At 37.7% G+C, this 8472-nt stretch overlaps 1 protein-coding gene across 1 annotated transcript in view; it reads left to right on the top strand.

Annotated features, from left to right (window-relative positions):
* The window catches only part of ADGRL3 (adhesion G protein-coupled receptor L3), a 323628-nt gene that overhangs the window by 91942 nt on the left and 223214 nt on the right, over positions 1-8472 (top strand). The window lies entirely within an intron of this gene.

Below are 8472 nucleotides of genomic sequence, written 5' to 3'. Positions count from 1 at the left end.
CGTCCCTCCTGCCAGCCTGTGCGCCCCTCACTGCCCCCTTCTGCTGGCCTGGTCATCCCTCACTGCCCCCTTCTGGCCTGGTCGCCTCACACAGCCTGCTGTTTGGTCATTTGTCATCCCTCACTAACCCCCCCACCGGCTTGGTCACCCTATGCAGCCTGCTGCTCAGTCATTTGTTTGTCCCTCACTAACCCCCCTGCCAGCCTGGTTGCCCCATGCAGCCTGCTCCTCAGTTGTTTGATTGTCCCTCACTATTGCCCCTGTGGCCTTGTCGCCCCATTCAGCCTGTTTGGTAGTCCGTCTGGTTGTTTCGGATGTGTCGGACCCTGGCTCTTTATATATATACATACTAGGAGCCCAGTGCGCAATTCAAAATCATGCAGCGCTTCCTATCCTCGAGTCACCGGTCTGGCCCTACCTCGCTCTCTGGGCCCCGCAGCAGCCATGGCCACTGCTAGTCCAGCCCTGCCTCCCTCTCTGGCTCTTGAAGCAGCTGCGACTGCTGCTGATCAAGCTCTTCCCCAGAGCAGGCACGAGGAGGCTCTTGCTGACTTTCCCCCAGCGCTGTGCGTGCAACTTCCTCCTGTCCAGTTGACCCATTACAGTGTCCCAGTTAATTAGCATATTTCTCTATTATACATACATACAGATGATAGATAGATAGATAGATAGATAGATAGATAGATAGATAATTTCCCTCTATATTTGTATGCTCCTGAAATTCACCATAAATATAAAGAATTCCTAGTCCAACAAAATTTCAACACCAGGACCAATGTGATTATTTTGTAGGCAAAGAGAGTTCATTTCTTGTTGATTTTCTTCCTGACAATTGCTTTATGGAATTTTACATTAAATTCATTTTTCATACTGTATCTTCTTAATTTTTAAGTATCAAAATGGTATTATGTTTTTTTAATGTAGCTATTTTATTTCATAGATACATACTCAAATAACTTAAACTTGAAATGATATGATGTCTGGGATTTGTTTCAACATATTCTTAAGGGGAAGGAGGTGAGGTGAAGGGAGGTGAAACAGTATACCATTGTTTATACCAATATACCTCAATTGACCACTGATGAAGCTGATGATAGGCCTGTGTAGGGTGGAAAACTTTCCCTTCTCCTTTTCGAAGTTCTTTGGCTGGTCTAATAATTAAGTTGACATTAGGCAGATTAACAGGAGAAACAGGAGAAAAACATATTTGATTTCTAATGTACGGGAGCTGCATAAAAATGTGAAATTCAAAAGAAGTGAACATGGAAACTTTTGTACTTTTAGACAAAGAAACCTTAAATTTGTGAAGAACTGACAAGACAAAGGAGTTTGGGCTTGGGAAGTAAATTAGTGAAGAAGTAACAAGATTTATTTATATGGCTTTCTTGGCCCCAAATTCCCTATCCTTGTTTATAAGGATGCCTTCTACCCTCCTGGTCCAGGGATGGCATCTTTCACATGGGAGATTTATTTCCTGCTGTCAGAGGGGCAAAGGGCATTCAGAGGGTCCTCCTTGCACTTGCTTTTTCTCAAGTACCTCAAATTCAAAATAATCAATAGGCCAACATAGAATATTTTCAAGTGGCATATTCTGCTCCCTGTCACATGTATTCATTATTCTTTCCTTTTTTGTACATTTTGAAAATTTTTATTTTTCTAATATTTTTTTCCCTCACATTGAACCTGTGGTTCCCTGTACCCTGTTCCTCTTACTCATCTAATCTCTAGGCATCCACTTGTAATGTTCCTTCTCCTGCCCACGCTGGCCATACTCCTTGACCAGACTGCCTACCACTTGCCATTCCCTCACTTGCCTCAGTTAGATGCTGTTTTGCTCTTCTCATTCATCTCTACCAAGGCACGTACCATCATTCACAGTAACCGCTTCCCTGTGGTGGTATGGGATGATGGAAGCAGGTGAGAAGCTGCTTCTAGCATGCTCAATCACTAGACCAACGGTTCTCAACCTGTGGGTCGCGACCTCTTTGGGAGTCGAACGGCCCTTTCACAAGCGTCGCCGAAGACCACCAGAAAACAAATATATAATTACATATTGTTTTGTGATTAATCACTATGCTTTAATTATGTTCAATTTGTAAAAATGAAAATACATCCTGCATATCAGATATTTACATTACGATTCATAACAGTAGCAAATGACAGTTATGAAGTAGCAACAAAAATAATTTTATGGTTGGGGTCACCACAACATGAGGAACTGTATTAAAGGGTTGCGGCATTAGGAAGGATGAGAACCACTGGTCTAGACTGAAATTTCTCAGTGGAGGGATTTTATTTTCTTGTTCATATGGTATTGTTAATACTGACCACAGCGTGGAAGTGGGTACTAAGAAGGATTTGCTCATTGAAATGCACACACACACACACACACACACACACACACTCTACAAGAAAGTTACTTTAGTTTCACATTGCTCTGTTTTCTGTGTGGCAAATAATATCCACTGGGTAGCAGCCCATCAGTGACCTGTGCTCCTCCATCAGTGATTTCATATCCTTAATAAGTCGAGCATATAGTTGTTTCTGTTACCTCAAATTTTACTAAATTCACTAAAAATAAGTAATAAGATTAGTAATAAGATGGAGGGGTGATATGAGAGTGAAAAGATAGGTATCAAATTAGCAACTTTACAAATCTGTTCTTGGATGATTACTTTTGATTGGTGTTCACAGCTGACTTTATAAATGTCACATGGTTATCATCTGGCTGGGATTTGAAGGCAAAAAAGGCAAAACGTTAGAATGCTAGGCACGCCCAATATTCCATCAGCACAAGCAAAACATTGACCTCTGGTATTTTTTTATAAGTAGTTGAGATTATTTTCAAGAAAGAGAAAAATTCTCTCTCTCTCTCTCTCTCTCTCTCTCTCTCTCCCCCTTTCCATCTCTCTCAGTGGCTTAGCTGCTTTAAGAGTATTAGAAAAACTTTGAAAAATTCCATATGCCATTCTTAAATTAGTTTAGTATAGGTACCACATTCTACATGGAATTATGTTGGTGGTAGTGCAGAGAAATGCAGAGATGTAACTTGCTATCACAAACAAATAAAACAAAGGCATAAATTCTGCCAGGAAGGACATAAACTTGTTTATAACAATACCTAGAAAACGAGGAAAATTTGAGTTGAAAAATGGTATAACTGGAGGAACCCATGGGGACTTTGAGGTAGTAAAATTTGTTTTTACTTTATAAAAAACATGTGTTCTTTTCCCCAATTACACACCTTTCTGTTTTATTTATATCTTATATATTGCTCACATGAACGCCTATGAATATGTGTAAAATTTGAAATGATTATGTTAGGGAAAAGCATTTGGTACCAGAAATTTTTTTCTTTTACTCTTAGTTATTAAATTTAGGTTTGTGCCCTCATTTATAGCTTTATCTTCTTAGTTTCCTATGAAAGTCACATATTATCTCTTGTCTTCTCTTGAACTCTTGAAATGCTGTGATCACCCTATTTAAAATTGCAACCTGCCCTCCCCAATCCAGATCCCCTTTAGCCTGTTCTAATTTGTTTCCATTGCCCTTGGCATCCTGTACACACAATCTTATTGAGTTACTTGCTTATTCACTATCTCCCCCTACATAAGGATGTGGATCGTCATTCATTTTGTTGTGTGTTGTATGCCAACCAACTAAAAAGGCACCTGTCATGTATGAGGCACTCAAGTAATATTGATCAATGAATTTAATGAATTAATGAATGAAATGAATTAATAATAACAATAAGTTAAAAATTCTACGTACTTTACTATGTACCAAGCACTGTTCTAATGATTACATAATGCATAAGTTCGTGTAGTCTTCAAAACATCCCTATGAGGTCAGTGGTGTTATAATCCCCATTATACAAATGAGGAAACTGAGGCACATAGAAGTTAAATAGCTTGATAGTTTCTGGAATTATGGCTAAAAAGTGGTCAAGTCTAGATACCAACACAAGTAATTATGTTCCCTGGGCATGAAGTGACCTGTTATGCTAACCTGCCTTTAGTGTGTAGACAAAGCCTAAGGGGGAAAAGAAAGTCCATATTTTCCTAAGTAAATAGCTCTGAACCTGTCTCAGCACAACTGAAAGATCATGCCGCACACACCTTGAAAACTATGGCGGACCAAGGGAGGTGTCAGAGGTAAAAGGGATGAGGGTTGTGGGCAGTTTTCCGCAAGCAGCTCTAAACCACTCCTCTCTTCCTGTTCTCTCACATCACTGTGACAGCCACCACCTGATTTCCCTTTTGAATGTCACCAATTTCTCAAGATAGTTTCCTCATTCTAAAGTGTGGGGTTGGGTCTATAAGCTACCAAATGTCTTTCTCCCTCCAAATGCTGTGGTTCTAAAAGTGCATTTCTGTGTTCTGATGGGCAAGTAAATTGTCGAGAGTAGAAAAAGAGGGTGGGGGGGATGTTTTTTTCTTATGCTTAGAACTGGTCAAGTCTTTTCCATATTTGAAGGTTAGTAGAAATTGCATGTGGTTCCTCAATGAAGTAGAAATTAAATGAAAGTTGAAAAAGAGATTGAAGATAGAAAAATAATGGTTTTTCCAAAATCCGTAATGGCCTTTGGGTTTTTGCTGTAGTGTTGATTGTATTACCAGCACCCTTACAGTTTCTACACCTTTGCATACCTGACTCTGTACAGTTCATGCATTTTCATTTCAGGATGTGAGCTGTCCATATTTGGGGAGGGCTAGCTCATTTAATTTTTCTCCTTCTCTCTCACTGTGGATGAACTTGAGCTCTTCTGACTCAAACCCTCTGTTTTACCTTTCTTGGGGAGATAGTTACTTGGGGGAAATTGTTCCCTTCAAAGTTTGCACAATTGTCTTAATATTGTGTCAAAATCTAATCAATCCTGGTTTAACTACACTACCACCTTAAAAAACCAATCAACCAACAAACAAACAAAAAAAACATTTTTGTGATATTGGAACACTCACTCACTCTTAATGAAAAGTAAAATGATATAGCGTCTTTGGAAATCAGACTGACAGTCCCTTAAAAGTTTCACATAAAAGCTGGCCAGAGTGGCTCAGTGGTTGAGCATCAACTTATAGACCAGGAGGTCAACGTTCAATTCCCGGTCAGGGCACATGCATGGGTTGCAGACTCTCTCCCATGCTGGGCGTGCAGAGGCAGACAGGCAACCAATTATGTTCTCTCATTATTGATGTTTCTATCTCTCTCTCACACTCTCCCTTTCTTCTGAAATTAATAAAAACATACTTTTTAAAGAAAGTTTATACATAGTTACTATATGACTCAGCAGTTTCACTCCTAGGTATATTCAAGAAAAATGCGAACATTCTGGTATGTCCACAGAAAACTTGTACATGAAGGTTCAGAGAACCATTAGAGTATTTGACTATTTAGTATAGTAAAAAAATGGGAATGATCCAAAAATATCCATCAACTGATGAATAGATACATAAAATGTGATACTCTGTACAACCTATATTTGTGGTTGTTTGACAACAAACATTTGGCAACACAAGGGAAGGAAGTACTGACCTGTGATACTAAATGGACGAGCTTTGAAATATTATATTGAGTGAAGGAAGCAGGTCACAAATGACTATATTTGTATAATTCCACTTATATGAAATGTCTAGAGCAGACAAATTATATAGTGACGGAAAGTAGATGAGTGGTTGCCTAGAACTGGTGGATGAGGGAGGAAGTGGTGAATGACTGCTAACGGGCTTTTGGGGTTTTTGTTTGTTCATTTGTTTGTTCTTTGTGTGGTGATGAAAGTGGTCTCAGATTGATTGTGGCAGTGGTTGCACAAATCTGCAAATATACAAAAAATGATTAAATTGTATGATTGCATTGGGTGAATTGTATGATATGTAAAATGACATATCAATGTGACATCTATATGTAAATGTATCACTTACTTACACTAAAAAATGAATAAAAACTTATCCATAAGCTACCCAACCATTTCTCTATTGCCATGTTCTTCTGTACCCCTTAGCAATAAGCCAAGAAACTTTTATTTCATTGTAATTATTTTATAAATCGATCATTAAACATTGTTTATTATTTTGTAGAACTGCGGAGGAACTCAACATAAAATGATAGGTGAATAGCAGCACCAGGAAACTCTGTCCCCTAAATTACATCTATAAAATCAATATTTAAAATTTAAATTATGCATCACAAAAGAGTTAAATATAAAAGTAGTATATAGATGATTCTTACCTTGAGAGTATATTTAGTATAAGAAAAAGACAGATCTCCAAAAATAACTAAGATATTATTATCAATGTATCTAGCTCTAAGTAGTTAGGAAGGTAAAAGTTGATAACTAATAATTCTCACAATAACCATCAAAAAAGTCCAATGGAAGTTATCAAGAAATTTTTAAAAATTTTGTTTGAATTTTGGAAAATAGAATACTTAAATCATGAAATAATATTCTTGTAACAAATATAGAAAACTTCCAAAATAATTTATTTCTATATATTAAAAAGGCAATTTAAACAAATACAGATTTATTTTAAAAAATGAAGACAAAATATTTTAAATGTTTATTTTCCAAATCAATGTATAGATAATTTAAGTATAATCAAAATGTCAATATGATTAGTTTTGCTTAAAAATTCATGGGAAAAGTGAAGTAACTTTCAGGAGGAAAAAGAAGAAAATATGTATCTTTTAATTTGGAAAAATGAGGGCAAAGAGAGAAGCAGTATATCACAGATTTGGATATAAAAAGCTGCTGTAAGACAGTAGATTATGGGGGAATATGTGATGAATGAGAGAATGGGTATGTTCCCTAAGACAATTTTCGTCGGATCTTTAAAAACAATATGTGTTTGCCATACTTTTTACCTCCCTAAGCTCTTTTGGAACTGATCACATTTTTTTGTTGACTATTATTCACCATCAAGTCTAAGAGAAATGTTTACGGAGGTTACTTTTTGTTTTAACTGCACTTTAGTTTATTGCTATTATTTTGCAGTAATTCTTAATGAGGGGGTGGAATTCTCAGTCACTGGGGCTGTTTATGCACAGCCCGTTCCCTGTGTTCTGTTATCCTCACCTTGATGAAGAGCGCTTAGCCCTGAGAATCAGTGCCTTAGCCAATCATGGGTGAGAGTAGGTTTTATTCTCTCTATGTGTTTTTCTGGAGATAAATGTGGGGTACCATGGATCTAAAGTGAAATGGAAATGTTTTTAAGATTTTGATTAATGCACTCAATCAACAACAGCTCCAGAAATTTGGGGTTTTATTTTGTATGTCAGAAATCTCAGTCACCAGATTGAAATCCAGGGCTGCACTTCCGACCGTCCTCTAAGTCTAACGGTTCCAGTCGCCCCCCTACCACTGTGGCTTTCCCTGCCACACCTCAAGTCCCGCAGGTTGCTAGCTTTCTCCTTGGAGAGAGAATGAAAATTATGGCAGTCGAAGTTCAAGACCTAGTTGTCAAGAACCCCCATCGCATTCTCCTGGCTCTTTGATGTCCCTGTTCCCTTAATGAACATACACACTGTGGTCTCTAAAGTATCCATGCCGCGCATATTTGAAGTTACATGTGTATCCCAAGACCAGAGACTAATGTGGCCTTTAAAGGGACTCTTTACTTAAACCTGAATGTAGGGCTAACAGTTTCAAGAGCTGTACTTGTCAGAATTTAATGATTAAGATCTATGCACATTTCTTCTAGGTTTAGCATAGTGAGATGTTCTTTGAAAAAAATATGATATAGATGAAAACACTTTAGATTTATAGTCAGAATACCACTGGCCTTGCTCTTTGCCCCCTGCATGTGCTTGAGCAAGATGCTTAATCTCCTCCACTTGTTTTTTATATATAAGAATATCCCCTCAGTGCCTACCTTTAAGTCCTTGTGAAAGATGATGTATGTGTGTATGAGTGCATGGCAGTTATTATTACTCGTGGTCAGAGCCATGTTCCTGGATTAGATAGGAAATCAGTATTATTTTATCTGATGAGGTTATGTGAACCCATATGTAGTGAAAGAATCTTATTTTCATTTACATGATCAAAATTTCAGACCAATTTGCTGTAATGACACAGGAACTTAAAAACAAAAATGTTTTTGCAACTAAATATGCAGCATCAGGAAACATCCGATGCTTTTATAATTAAGATCATCTGAAGTTTTTAATAAGCTCCATCACACGTGGACTGCTAACAGTGCACAATCGCTGTCTATATCCTTTATAACAGTGCCTTTAGTGTTCCACTGAAACATGGTCAGTGAATGCACAATATTCTTACTTACAATTATGAGGGGCTCTGTATATTACAGCCCTCCACTGTGTCTGCTGTTAGCTGGAAAAATGCTGGGAGCAACAGCAGCTCCTATCAACAGGGAGCCATATTAATTATTTGAAATGTGCCTCATAAGAGGAATCAGCAGAGTTTATTACAAGTCGAATATTACTTGAAACGGGAAGGTTACTCTCACTGTTATCATA

Source organism: Myotis davidii, unplaced genomic scaffold (assembly GCF_000327345.1).
Source record: "Myotis davidii unplaced genomic scaffold, ASM32734v1 scaffold352, whole genome shotgun sequence".
NCBI classification, from domain to species: domain Eukaryota; kingdom Metazoa; phylum Chordata; class Mammalia; order Chiroptera; family Vespertilionidae; genus Myotis; species Myotis davidii.
Note: the sequence above shows the minus strand (reverse complement) of the source record. Positions and strands in the feature narration are given on the sequence as shown.